Raw genomic sequence first — 14,445 nt, 5'->3', positions numbered from 1 at the left:
GAGCCCCACCCCACCCCACCCCAGAACAATGAGACAGCTAGCAGCCTGAGGACCCAGGAAGGAACTGGGGGCTGAGCAGCACGTTGGGGGAGGGGTGAAGCAGCATTCGGATGCCCAAATCCTGCTTTGGCTCTGGAGGCCAAAGTGGGTCAGGGGGGCCCTGAATCAACCCAAAGCAAATTGGGCCCACTTCGGGAGCCCCAAAGCAGCCACCGAGGAGGATCTGGGTTCTATGCACAGCCCTACTCAAAGTATCACAGGCTGGGAAATGAATCACCCTTTCCATGACAACAGTGCCCCAATATTCCACCATGGGAGAAGGAGTTTCTCAGCTCCTCTGTGAAAATCAAGGCACAACCCCCTTATCTTTAGAAGGATGAGACAGCTACACGAGACCCTTGAATGTATAAACAGCATATAGGAGCCTGTGTGCAAATTTGGGATTTGGGGTGGGGGGGACTTTCACACAATCTATAGCTGTTCGTTTTGCACAATTTTCCTCTCCACACAAAATGGGGAAATTGTGCAAAATGAACAGCTATAGAGTGTCAAAGTTGCACAGAACAATGCCACAGTTGCACACATTTCCCGTTTGAGCCAAACCAACAGCGAGTGCAGACATGAGCACAAATCGAGAGACGAGGAGTGAGCTGATGTTCTGAATATCTTGGTGAGCTCAAACGTTGCTTGTTCGCCTATCCCTAGCTAATGATCATTGTACCCCGATGGATTCTCCATGTTCACAAGGGGTACAGTGCTGATTTGCTGGAGAACAGCAACAGGAAAGGACTGTTCCCTCCATGCCTTAGTAGCCATAGTAGCTCAATGGAGCTTCAGTATGCAATTGCAGTCTACCTCGGAATGCTATCTTCTGGGGACAAGCAATAGGAGAAGGCTCATCTGTGTTGATGGCTTTCCCACAGCCATCAGGTTGGCCACTGTGAGAAGCAGGATGCTGGTCTGATCCAACAAAGGGTCTACTTCTGGAGGTTCTATTACAAGATCAAAATCGGACCCCCTGGAGGAGCACCTTCTCCCCAGTGGAGGCTGGTGGCTCCGATTTTGTTGCAGCTGTGAATCCATTCCAGTCAGAACCAGCCAGAATGCTAAAGGGGCTATCCAAGGTGCTGAATTGACTGGAATGGCATCCCAGAATGGATTCACAGCCTCACCAACATTAGAGCCACCAGACTCCTGCTGAGCTGTTAAGATCACCTTCGGAGGCTGTTGAGTGCTGCTGCCCACAATGGTGTGCCAGTTGGCTACCAGGAAAGAGCCTTCTCTGTAGCGGCTCCCTAGTCTGTGGAACACCTTTTCCAGGGAGATCAACCTGGCATCTTTCCTGTATATGTAGATGCCAGGTTAAGAATTTCTTCTTTAAGCAGGCCTTTAAGCTTTAATCTGCTGCTTTATTTACTGCTGGCTCATCAAGGTTTTTAATATTTTAAATGTTTTTGACATTTACTGTCGTCTGATTTTGATACTTGTATTATTGTATTATTATCCTTATTTATTTATTGGTAATGTTGTTGTTGTTTGGGTTTCAGATCGTAAACCACCACGTTTGCCAGTTGGGTCATATACAAACCTAATCGATCAATAAAATAAGCCTCCAGCAACCACAGTAGTCTGTCTCAAAGAAATGCTAGCCTAAATGGAGCTATGACCTGATCCAGCAGGGATCCTGTCATGCTCTTATAAGTATACATTCCTAGAGGATGGCTTTTGCCCAATTTATTTCTTTGCCATCTTAGTTAGTTAGTTAGTTGAGGGGATTGAGGTCTACTCCACTCTTCGACAGGCTGTGAGGGCAGTTTAGGGGGGAAAGTATTAAATTTGCAATAAATTAAAAACAAATGAAGACAAAAATGTTAACTGGAGCTTCCATGTCTGGAGGAAGTATACCTCAAGTACTAGACTCCATAGACAAAAAAAGAGTTCATCTGGGCTTCCTGGAGACATCTGGCTGTCCACCTTCGGAACCAGGAGGCAGGGCTAGCTAGACTTTGGCTCTGATCCAGCAGGGCTCTTCTTACAGAGGTCTATCTCAATAGCAAAATGGAACCTCCACACACAGGCATGGTCTACCCCGGTTACCAAATGCTGGAGACAAGGAATAGAGGAGGTAGGAATGGACAAATCAGTTTCAGTTTATCTCCGTTCCTCATTTTTCCATCTTAAATTCTGTTCATCCCGAACATTAGGAAGACCGTAGGATTTGTAGGTAGGCTAGTGTCAGGGTGGACACTGAGCCCACTGAGCTCAGAGCAGTTCGGATTCTGAGGAGAAACAGCCGTTGGTGGGAGAGGAGCACGCTCATCCCTCCCAGGCCCTGCAGCTGGCAGAGATTCCTCCTGCTGGCATTCCAGACATAGACCGCGGTTCTGGGAGTGAAAGAGCGCAGGAGGAGGGCTGGCTGGATGCTCGACGCAGACGCAAAGAGCAACGAGCTATGGAGGGCGTGGAAAGGAGGCATAGCGCCCATTTGGCGCACAAGCAACGGTCGCGTCCAGAGGACCCAAGGGAAAAGGGGAGGGACTCTCCCTAGCCCATAAGTCCAGGGTCTGCGAGTGATTCTCGTTCAAATGGGGACCAACTGTTTCTAACCTGGGGCATAGGTTACTCTGCTGTTCATAGCTTAGTCGCTGGTGATAGAGTTATTAAGTTGTAAAAGGAATAAAGCCTTGAAAAGAATCCTTTGTCTGTGTCTGGAGTTGGCTACTGGAGTAGACTGAAAGAGGCCGGCTAGGACCCCCTGACAGCTAGTAGTGTGTGTGTGTGTATGTTGGGAGTGGGGAGGTAGCAGTCCTCAAATTTCTGCGCTATCCTTTTTCTGCAGGATTGTTGAGAGGGATTTCTACAGTGAGCGGGACGCAGCACATGTGGTGAAACAGATCCTAGATGCCGTCTCTGTAAGTTGCACCTTTCCCGTTCGATATTTGAGTTTCCGTAGATGGCTCTGAGGCCTTGTCTTTTGGCCCGCATCCATTCAAGGGTTTATTTTAATTAGTTAGTTAGTTAGTTAGTTAGTTAGTTAGTTACATTTCTATACCAGCCAACAGCCAAAGCTGTCTGGGTGGTTCACAAAAGGAAACTTAAAACAATGAAATCTGATCATTTCTATCCCGCCTTTTCACCAAAAATCGAAAACAAAATCTAGATTAAAAACAACAACAACAACAACAATAATAATAACATCACATATGAAACAAATAAATTGAAAACACAATGAAAGACACAGCAATAAAAGTGTCAAGGGCTCCTTGGTGGCCTCTCTCAGTCTAATCCAGTAGCCAAGTCCAGACACAGACAAAGGGATTCTTTTCAAAGCTTTATTCCTCCTTTACAACTTAACAACTCTACTGGTAGCAACTAGATCTGAGCAGCAGAGTACCTATGCCCTACGTTGGAACAGTTGGTCCCCGTTTGAAAGGGAATTACTGGCAGACCCCTGAACTTAAGGGCTAGGGAGAGTCCCTCCCCTTTTCCCTTGGATCCTCTGGGCACAGCCGTTGTTTGCGCGCCAACCGGGCACTGCGCCTCCTTTCTGCGCCCTCCATTTGGCGCCGCTCTCTGCGTCAGCATCGCACGTCCATCAAGTCTGCTTCCCACGCTCTGTCACTCCCAGGACTGCTATCTAAGCTAGGAATGCCGGTGGGAGGAATCTCCGTCAGCTGTGGGCCCTGGGAAAGAGGAGCGCGCTCCTCTCCCAGGAGCGACTCCTCTTCCTCAGAATCAGAACTACTCTGGGATTCCATGGGCTCAGTGTCCACCCTGACAAAAAGAAACAGACAGCACCCAACCAATTAAAAAAAAACTCTTCTGCAACAGACCAGCTTAACTCCAAAGGTCTCTCTGCAGAAGAGAACAGAGAGGGAGCCAACCTAGCTCCCTTCGGCAGGGAGTTCCAGAGCCTGGGAGCAGCCACTGAGAAGGTCCTGTCTCGCATCCCTACCAGACGTGCTTCCGGTCAGGAATGAATCTGAGCATGTGGAGATGTCTGGTAGCTCAGATTCGGAATCAGAATGGGAACAGCAAGAACAGAGGGAGGCACCCTCCCTAGTGAGCCCAGATATGGTGAGACTTTCTTCCCAGGACCTTGACACACAGATGGCCCAGGCTGAACAGCTCCCCCATTCCTCCCCCATGAGAACTTAAGTTTAGGAGGAGGGCGAGGGGCGCGACTTGAGGGATGCCAGAGTCCGTCGCAGAGTGAAGTGGGAAGAATTAGGGGCAGGGCTCAGATGCTCCGCCAGGTTGGCCACTTGTGGAAGACAGCATAGGAGGGAGCTACCCCAAGGGAGAGGCATCCTTGCAAAGCAAGTCTGGCCGAGACGTTCATGCCCAGAATCCGTGGAAAGGTAAGTGACTTTCGTACATTCCTAGCAGTTTCATTGCAGTTTGAGGGTTTCCTAGAATCTGCATTTGTAAAGAAGCGAGTTGTTAACTAATAAAGTAGTGTTAGCCTGAAGCCTTGTTTCCTGGAGTGTGTTGATTGAGAAGGGGGAGGACGTAAGAAGGTGACACTTCCAATGGCAATGGGATCAATAAAAGAGCCTCTCCTGAAGGTCTTAAAACCCAGGCAGTCTTTTTTTTTAATCTATTTTTATTTTATTTTTATAAATGAAATAAACAATACAACAACATAATCAAAATCTTCAGTTTCCAACATTACAGTATTCTGAGGAAGAAAAAGGGAGGAAGGCAAAAAAAAAAAAGAAAGGGTGAGCAGAGAGGCAGGGTTTTTGCAGAGGGGCAAGATAACCTAGTCTTCCGAGGGTTAATAGTTGGCACACACACCCTTGCTCCTAAGAGTACAGCACTGCCATCTGACCAATCAGCTCCAAGCTGCCTCCAGCACCATTGATCAGCTGACCTGGAGAGAAACCAGGTGATGCTGGAGGCTGTATAAAACCTGGCACAGCCCTTCATAAGGAAGGAGAGAGATGTGTAGAGGAGAAGGAAATATAGAAAGAAGGGAGATGCGCAGAGAAGGGAAGGAGGGAGATGTGCAAAGATGGAAGCTCTCTCCATCCAAAACTGCACGTTATATTTAATGTATGCCACTTTGGGCCCTTATTTTTCTCTAATTAACTACAGCCGCAAGAGGGGTGATTGTTATGAGGTTCACAGCATGCAGGGAGGGGAGGTTTAAGTGATCATGTGCAAAAGTTATGCAGATCTGTGCGCTCCCTTTTGGCAACACATAAGTGGCTGCGCCCACCACACATTAGCGTTCCACTGCAAACACACACTTAGGAAACTCTGAGTCGTGTTCCTGATGTGCAGGCCTGCCCTAGGTATGCTCCTTAGAGGACATCCCAGAATTCTTTGCAATGCACAGGGTTTCCAGGCTAGATATGCAAGGTTATACAGAAGAGCCTCAGCCATCAGGTTAATGGGGAAAATTGCCCCTGGGGAATAGGAAGCTTAAAAATCAAAGTGGACATGAAAGAAATTGCAGCAATGTCTTTTTAGGGGGAGAGGGGGAGCTGTTTCCTGTGATCTAAATTACAGTAGGAGATAAAAGGGAGAGGGTTGTTCTTTAAAAAAAATACTAAAATAAATATAAAAGCACCAACACAGACAGAATATGAAGTGGGTCACAGTTTCTGTGTATGGAAGGTCAGTGGAAGATGGTTTCCAAGTCAACTGAGGGTTTTTATTAAAAAACAAACAAACAAAAAACAGTGAGAGAGTAAAGGAAAGTAGCCCATCACTTCCTCTGCTGAAGACAGGGAGTTTGGGTCCACCTCTCCAGGCAGGAGGGAAACACTACCCCACAGTCAAGGATTAAGGTGACCCACAGCCGAGTTGATGAAGGAAATTGCTGGGATTTGGGGATTTCCTGAGACTTCTTGTAAAAAAAAACAAAGTTTGGCATCTACTGAATTAAGCAGATTTGGCCAGTTCCCAGACATTGGATCTCTGGATCTGAATTCTTTCCAGTGTTAAAAATCCATTGCCCTGACCCATTCATGCTGGATCTGATTTTACTGAAATATCCTAAATGACTGAGTGCTCTCTGCAGTCAAGCCTTCTAGAACAGAGCAGAATTCCTTCCTACATAGTTCAGTCCCATTACAATGAATTGGTTCAGCTGTGTCACAAAGCATTTAGGGGTCTAACTGCAGGTATCAAAGCTTAATTCAGTGTTAGCACATTTAAGTGATCCTGAGGCTTTTCTTCAATCATTTGGAAGTGGAAATAAAACAGCACTTAACCTATCACTATATTATCCAGCGATGCCCTTTCTCATGACCGAGACCCACCTATAATATTTTCCAAGTAAGTCATTGTTAGGAAAGGTCCCCTGCAACTTTAATTAGAAGCTTCCTCTTTACTGCTTCTGCTTATAATTGCTTCCTGTTCAACACAGTATTAGTGATGAATTGCCCCTTAATTCCTGGTCTGTGCAGATGGATCTGTTTAATTATCTCTCGTTTTTGTTTGTTTTTAACTACAAAATAGCGGTGTACGAAACCCACTTACCAGACTGTTGAAGGAGTCTGCCGGGGGGAGGCGATCCGTCCCTCCCCCTGGAATCCTCCCTGTCCAGCTCCACTCCGCGGCAAGTCTGCGGAGCCACGGGCTGGGCTCGTCCACAGCCGGACTTCCATCCGCTGCCACGCAAATGGCATCCGGCGTAGCAGATGCCATTTGCGTCCCTGCCCTTGACCATGATAGGCTATGTAAACATTTACATAGCCTATCATGGACAAGGGCAGGGACGCAAATGGCGTCCGCTATGCCGGACACCATTTGCATCTGCAGCCTGGCAGCAGATGGCTGCGGAACAAAGACGACAGATCTGGACCAGCCGGAGCCAGGTAGGGTCCATCCCGACTGGGGTTCACAGGGGGGGGGGAGTAGTCCATTCCACCACGGACTCCGGGGGGCCGGATTCTAAAGAATCTGGCCTCACTGGAGTCTGTGGCAGATTTCTCCTCCATCCCTATTACAAAATAGGGTTATTTTAAATAAGGAAAAAGTGAGGGAAAATCAGTAACTAAATTAAAGCTCTCCACCCACTAGCCCCGATGAACAGGAACTAATTCAGGTGTAATTCATAAATGATGACACAATGTAAGGCCCCAGGCCTGAACCAAGCTATTAGTAGTTTAGAGTGGCTTAGATCCATAATGCTCTCTGCCTTTGGTCAGAGAGCTGCTGTTTTCCCTTAACCGGCCTCTTGATGTAGCCAGATGAGTCAAAAGGGTGGGAAGCAGCACCAAGGACATTCCTAGCTAATGAGGAGAACAGTCTTATCACTGATGTGCCTGAGAAGCAGAGTTTGTTTACCTTAAAGCTGCAGGTGGCTTTGCTGGGAACCAAGTGCTGTTAGTCCATGCTGAGAATGCACGCTAGGGGCGCTTGCTGCTGTTATGCTGCTCATTGCTGAGCTGACATGTATGGTATAAAACCCATTTGACCCAATGGCTCATGGTTCAGAGAAGCTGTCAACCACTGAGTATGCCTCTGTGCTTTAAGTTACCCAATAAAGTACTCCTTGTAAGTAAACCTTTGAGTCTGATTTATCACTATCTTGGCACCTCTAAATTAAGAGTTTGAAGCCCATGGCCAGGACAATACACACAACCACCCTGAACAGGAAGCAATTAGAAGTAGAAATTGCAAGGAGTAAGCTATTTGCTAAAGGCACAGTAGCTCTGAAAAACCACAACAGGTTTTTCTACTTCACACTGGATAGGCTGGGACAGCTGTAGCATTTTAACTATCCAAACTGCCACAAATCACGTCTGGGAAAAGGTATGAAGACAACACAGAAAATTTATTTATTTATTAAACACTAGAATGCAACTATTTGGCAACAATGCTGGCCGGATTTTCTGTAAAATATGAGTGAATAATGGATAGCAATTCCAGGCAGAATTGTTAGTGTAGAAGCAACCCTAAGTAAAAGCACCATGGAATTTTTATGTGCTTTTCTCTCGCTGTTTTCTTGCAGTACTTGCATGCGAATGGAGTGGTCCACCGTGACCTCAAACCTGAGAATCTCCTGTATGCAGATCTCTCCCCAGATGCTCCTCTCAAAATTGGTATGGCTGGGCAACGTTTTTCCTGAAAGATACTAAGTGTGACGTTTCTCTTTAGTCTCCTACTTTCAAAGTCCCCATCTCTGAGCACCACCCACCACAGCTCGAAAAAGAGCTCCCAGACCAGGGTCTCTGATACGAATGGGCAAGTTCAGATAGGAACAGGCCTCCCTTCACATATGCAGAACCCAAGCTGCTTAGCAGGAGTGCAGAACCTCCAAATTCCATTTTGGAGAAGCTCTTGGGGGCCGCATTCTAGTGGTGGGAGTGGCAAAAGGGGCATGACCAAAAACTCTACATATTTCAGCTTCAAGCTCTTCCTGCCAGTCACTGAGCCTTAGGAGTGGCATTTCAACCTTGGAGAAAGGAGAAAAAATGCACAAGAGCTGGGAAACTGCCAAATGATTGGTGGTTGAAGGAAGGGGTGGGGCCAATGAAAGGGAGTGTGGCCATCTGTGGAAGCCTGGAAGGGTGGACTTGGGCTAAATTGAACTGAATATGGCTTGCGAGCCTGAGGTTCAACTCCCCTGGCTTAAAGAATGAGGCAAAGAATCAAACTGAGGTTGGATGCTTCTTTCCTTTTATTTGATGAAGTTCCCCCTTCATGCTAGCAGTTTGAACAGCAACCCTTCTTTGCAAGATGGTTTGCCTTTCATATGCAGAGCTAACATGCCATTGTAGCTGGTTGGAGATCTTTGGTTAAAGCTCGATGTGTTTGTTTTACAAAAGGAATTGATGCAGTCAGGAGTAAGCAACACCGATTTCAATGGAGTTTATTCCCAGGTAACTCTGCATAGTACTGCAGTCGTGGTGATCCTAATAAATTGGGTACCACATTATGCACTTCTGCTCTTTGCTTGTGGGTTCCCAGTCGACAGCTGGTTGGCCACTGTGTGAACAGAATGCTGGACTAAATGGACCCTTGGTCTGATCCAGCAGGGCTCTTCTGATGTTCTTATGCTTCATGTGTATATATACACAATGTCACAATGACATCCTGCACATCAAGATTTACCACTACAGCACTGCGCATGTGCACAGCATGAAACTAACATTGGAAATCTCCAGCTCTCATTGGTCTTTTCGCATCATGGTCAGGGAAAGGTATCAGGCCAGGAGAAGGGTGCGTGGCCATTTTGGGAACCCTGGAGAGCCATAACAGGATGCCAGGAAGGCTGGATTTGCTCCTTGGGCCTGAGGTTCTGCACCTCTGCTATATGGGGTTGAAGAGAAATGGCCTTAAAGACACACACACTCTCACACCATGTCTGTCTGCTTTGTTCCAGGTGATTTTGGATTATCTAAGATCATCGACGAGCAGGATACAATGAAGACAGTGTGCGGCACCCCGGGATACTGTGGTAAGGGGGTGAAAGAGGGATGCGGGAAAGTACAGCCAGTTTAATGTACAGTTGCTAAAGATGACTTGGGTTCAGGAGAGAGGGATACCTAGCACCCCTGCACATATCCGCCAGGAAGGTAGGACAAAGGGTGGATTAACAAGTGTGCTATGTGCCCTCTGGGGTATGTCCCCAGCTCGTCTGAATTAGGAATAGCCATTGGGAATGCTGCCTGGGAAGGATGGGAATTGCAGTCCAACTCATCTTCAGGGCACGAGTTTGGGAGCCTCCTATAAAATAAACCAAAATGTTTCTCAGTCTTCAGTGAACAGTCAATAACAGTGATGAACCTGATAGGAATGTGCAAACCCCCTCCTGTCCCATTTCTCCAGGCACCCGCCCAGCCCCTGTCCCCACTCACCAGTCCCTGGACCGCGCTCGAGCCCCTCCCACGCTCGGCAAGCAGCCCGCATTCACCCTGGTGGCCTTGTCGATCTCCATGGTCGTCATTTTTTGAAAAATAAAATGGTGATTGCAAAAATATGCATATTTGTGTATGCATGAAAATGCTCATTTTCACACATACACAGATATGCGCATTTTGCGATTGCCATTTTATTTTTTGAAAAATGGCGACTGCAGAGCTTGATGAGGCTGCTGGGGTGAGTGCGGGCCGCTTGATGAGTGGGGGCAGGGGGCAAGCAGCGGCAGGGGCTCAGTGAGCAAGGCTCAGGGGTGCGGGCAGGGGCAGTTCTGCTGGATTCCCAAATGGAAACGGACACCTGCGCCATCCCTAGAACCTGAGAGTACCCTCGAGTGTTCTGTCTGGTTCCCCATTGTGTGTGTTGGAGTTGGGGCCTTCCTTCCCAAAGCAAAATCAATGCCTTAGGAATCTTCCACTAGGATAGTATCCAATGTTCATCTTACTTGGAGTAGACCCACTGAAATGAATGGGACTTCAGTTAGTCTTGACTAACTTAAGTCTCATTCATATCAATGGGTCATCTCTCAGTAGAACTAACATTGGACACTACCAACTGTTTTATTTTAAAAGAAAAATTCTGGATTTGGGTCAGAATCCAATGGGGTGCTTACCCCCCTGCCAATTCTCTTATGCCCCGCCAATTTCTTTGTGCAAGGCGCACCCATCGCTTGCAAAACAGGGATTTAGCATGTCTGGGATAACCCAAAACTAGCGGAAATGCTCATTTCAGGAAGGAGGCATGTCAGCGGAGCGTGCATAAGGGAGCTCCAACGACCTGCCTCCTTCCCCAAAGAAGCATTGATTTTTGCTTGTTTCGGGGCTTCCTCTAGGAAGTGCTAAATCTCCCTTGCGTAAGCACAATGCAGTTGATGGGCCCACAGTTTGCAGAAGAGAACTGGTGGGGTGTAAAAGGAATCAGTGGGGGAGTGTAAGTGATGGGCTTCATTGCTCGGTGCCCTCAGTCCATGTCTGTCTTTCTTCTCACCACACCCACACCCCTCTCACATGTGGCGGGTACATGTGTGCACTGAGAAAGCACCCCACCAAAAGAAACTTGATGCTGTCCTACATAGGGGACGTCAAGATTTGGGGGTGGGGGGTTGCAGTGTTTTACCCAAGCTCACATGTACATCACAAACCAAGCAGTAGAATCAGTGTTGGAAGGGGATCTCAAAAGCCGTCCAATCCAACCCCCTGCAGGAAATCTGCTATTGCAGCATCCCTGGAAGGCTAAAACCTCTAGCGAAGGAGAGTCTACCACCTCCCACTGCCAAATTGCTCGTACGTCGGGAAGCGCTTTGTAACGTTTATCCTGCCTCCTCTTCCTTGTGATTTCAACATGTCGGTTCAGGTCCTACCCTCTCCTCCAGAGGTTCTGGCCTACAACTCCCATCAGCCTTAGCCAACATAACCAGTGGTGAGACATCACAGGAGTTGTAGGCCAAAACATCTGGAGAGCCACCGTTTGCCAGGGGTGTTGACCCTCTTTCAGCAGGAGGGCTCAATTCCGTTTCAGAGAAGTTCTTGGGGGCTGCATTCCAGTGATGGGCAGGCAGAACAGTGGTTGGGATGGGACCAGGGAAGGGACGTAGCCGTCTGAGAAATCCTGGTTGGGCCAGATTTGGCCTCTGGGATCTAGGCCTTGGGTAGCTGTCTGACCTCACAAGCTAGCAACGTGAAGCCGTTCAGACGGTCAACATTCCCTCCTGGAAGCCAAGCACCTCTCGCCTTTCCGAATCGTACCCCCTTTCTACCTCAAAGTCCCTCTCGGGCATACGTGGCAAATTAAGAATATGCCCCCATTGCTTGCCACCGCATCCTCAAGCTTGCAAAGGCAAACAGAAGCATCAACTCCTTGTGCTTCTCTCGCCGGCGAAGAGCGGCAGGTATGAAAGCGTGGAGGATAACGGCCAGTTATCTGAAATGCAGGGATGAGTCTTCCTGTGTTAGAAGTCGCACTCGACAGACTGTTGAGCAGGGGGTTGGACTCGATGGTCTTATAGGCACCTTCCAACCCTGCTATTCTATGATTCTATGACTAGACAGTGTGAGAGACAGGGTGGGAGTGGGGGGTAGGAGGGATTGCATTCAATCCTACGTATATCAGCAGTCTGCACCACTTGGTTGTCATTTCATTTCATGTTTTGTTTTCTTTAACACCTTCAGCGCCTGAAATTCTCCACAGCTCGCCATACGGCCCAGAAGTGGACATGTGGTCCGTAGGCGTATATCTTGTATATCTTGTGTATATATATCTTGTGTATATATATATATGTGTATATATATCAAAACGTATATCTTGTGAGTAACATTAACATGCTGTGACACCAGACTCCTGTTGTCATGCCTCTTGCTTCCCTTCAAGCTGTGTCTTGCAAACAGACCAGGCAGAAATCGCCTTTTGCTCTGTGTTTTTCATGTTTGATTTCCCAATTCTCTACCAGTCACCACCACCCTTAAATTAGACTTTCATCTCCGAGTTCTGGGGTCTCCCAACACAGTGACCGTTGGCACCAGTTTGCCCACAGACACCTCTCTTGGCATCCACCAGGCTTCCTGCCCCTCCTGATTTCTATTTTATTTCTTGAGATTAATTTTAATTACAGTTCTTTTTCAAACTGGGAAGTTAGCATGCTGCAAAGCAAAATTCTGCCCTCCAGCACTATCTTGATTTGTGTCCATTGCTCAAACCCCAACTCATTAAGTTCTTGGGCAAGTTACTTTGATTTTGTCTCACCACTTTGCCTTCTGAGAAAGAAGTGTCTATGACCAGCCATGCCCACTGTGGCAACCATTTTATGAACAGGCAAAATGCCCCCATGGCAACCACTTTGTGAGAGCACCCACGACATTCTGTCACAACTCCAACTGTTCCCACCACCAACCCAAAACATTTGGGGATCCTTTTCCTAGTTCCTTCACCACTCCCTTTCTTTTCACTGCTGACAGTAGTAGAATGGAGCCTTCCCTGCTCATGGAGTTGGACTGCAACTAAGCAAAGACAGAAAACATTTTGGCTTTATAATTAATTTGGGGGGGGGGGGGCTTTGATCTAGTTGCCAAAAAAAGCCAGAGGGGCACAGCCATATGAACATAAGAAGATCTAGCCTGGATCAGGCCTACCACAAGGGTATCTTTTAGCTTAAAGCTCTTCCTGCCGGTAACTAAGCCTTAAGTGAGGCATTTCCTATATATGCCTGCCCAAGAACTGAGATCTGTTGGAGGGGGCCCTCCTCTGTGTCCCACCAGTATGAGACATACACTATGGTGGGACGTAGGAGAGGGCCTTCTCCATTGTGGCCCCCCGGCTGTGGAAGGCCCTTCCCTTGGAGGCCTGATTGGTGGAGACATTGGTCTCATTTCGGTACCAGGTAAAAACATGGCTTTTTACCAAAGCCTTTGAGGGCTAAATGCATTCCCTAGCACATTGTTTTAACTGTTTTATTGTCTTAGATTTTGACTGGTATTAGCTTGTTTAATTGTTTAATATGTTTTTAGCTGTTTAAATTATTGTTTTATACCGCTCAAATTGATTTTATCTATACGCTGCCCTGAGATCTTAATAATATAGGGCAGGATAGAAATGTTTTAAATACATAAATAAAAATAAATTTCAACATTTTAGAATGGGGACAAACTGTGCAAATGCCGGGAAGCCACAAAACAATCAGCAGGGAAAGTGGACGTACCACCTGGGGAACACCTGAGGGCCAGAATTGGCACCCAGGCAGGACTGGTTTGTCCCATGTGCCTGAAGTTTGACACCCCTCACCTGCCTAGTCCACAATCCTGCTTTCTGCAGGAGCCAACTAGATGCCTTGAGAAAGCCCTCCCCACCACCAGCAAAAAAATCTTCCCCTAGAAATGTGCCCCCACCCAGTGCCTTTTTAAATCATTTCCTCCCAGCTGGGCTCAGAAACTGAAAATGATCCTGTGGGGTGGGGTGGGGTGGGGTGGGGAACACCCAGGAAGCTGTCTTATCCTGAGTCAGACCCTTGGTCCATCCAGCCCTGTATTGACGACTCCCAACTGGCAGCAGTGGCTCTCCAGGGATTCAAGCAGGGGTTTTTCCAGCCCTACCTGGAGATGCTGCCAGGGATTGAACCTGGGACCTTCTGCAGGCAAAGCAGGGCCTCTGCCACTGAGCTACAGTAATTTTCTTAAAGGCAAAGTAAGAGTCTAGTTCTCACGGTTCTGAATAAAGGGATGGTTTAAATTGGAACACAGGAAGCTTCTGGAGGGTGGGCATTTGCAGAGCTAAAACCACAGAAGAGGATGGAACGAAGTCTCTCTGATGCCTGCTCATTCTCCCCTGCAAAGACATCGATGTTTCCCGGCGTGATCTCAGGATCCCTGTTTGCTGAGACGATGCACCGGCAGACCCTCCAGAAACCAGCCCCATTCAACATGCTGAAGCTGTATACAAGCTGGGAATTTAGTCGGGATTGCAGGTTTAGAAACCCAGGAAAATTTGGATATCGGATACAGTGAGGGTAAGAACAGGTCATTCCATCTGCGTTGACTCAGGGCAACAGTTTCAAAGCTAGCTTTGACCTTTCCCATT

General features: G+C 47.5%; 1 pseudogene; it reads left to right on the top strand.

Moving 5' to 3' along the window:
• Positions 1-14,445, top strand: part of LOC146333985 (calcium/calmodulin-dependent protein kinase type IV-like) — a 56,000-nt pseudogene that overhangs the window by 25,309 nt on the left and 16,246 nt on the right.

Source organism: Heloderma suspectum, chromosome W (genome assembly GCF_057233095.1).
Source record: "Heloderma suspectum isolate Gila_16-S chromosome W, 16-S_ref, whole genome shotgun sequence".
Classification (NCBI taxonomy): Eukaryota; Metazoa; Chordata; class Lepidosauria; order Squamata; family Helodermatidae; genus Heloderma; species Heloderma suspectum.
The sequence above is the reverse complement of the archived record's forward strand: the minus strand, read 5'-3'. Positions and strand labels throughout refer to the sequence as shown.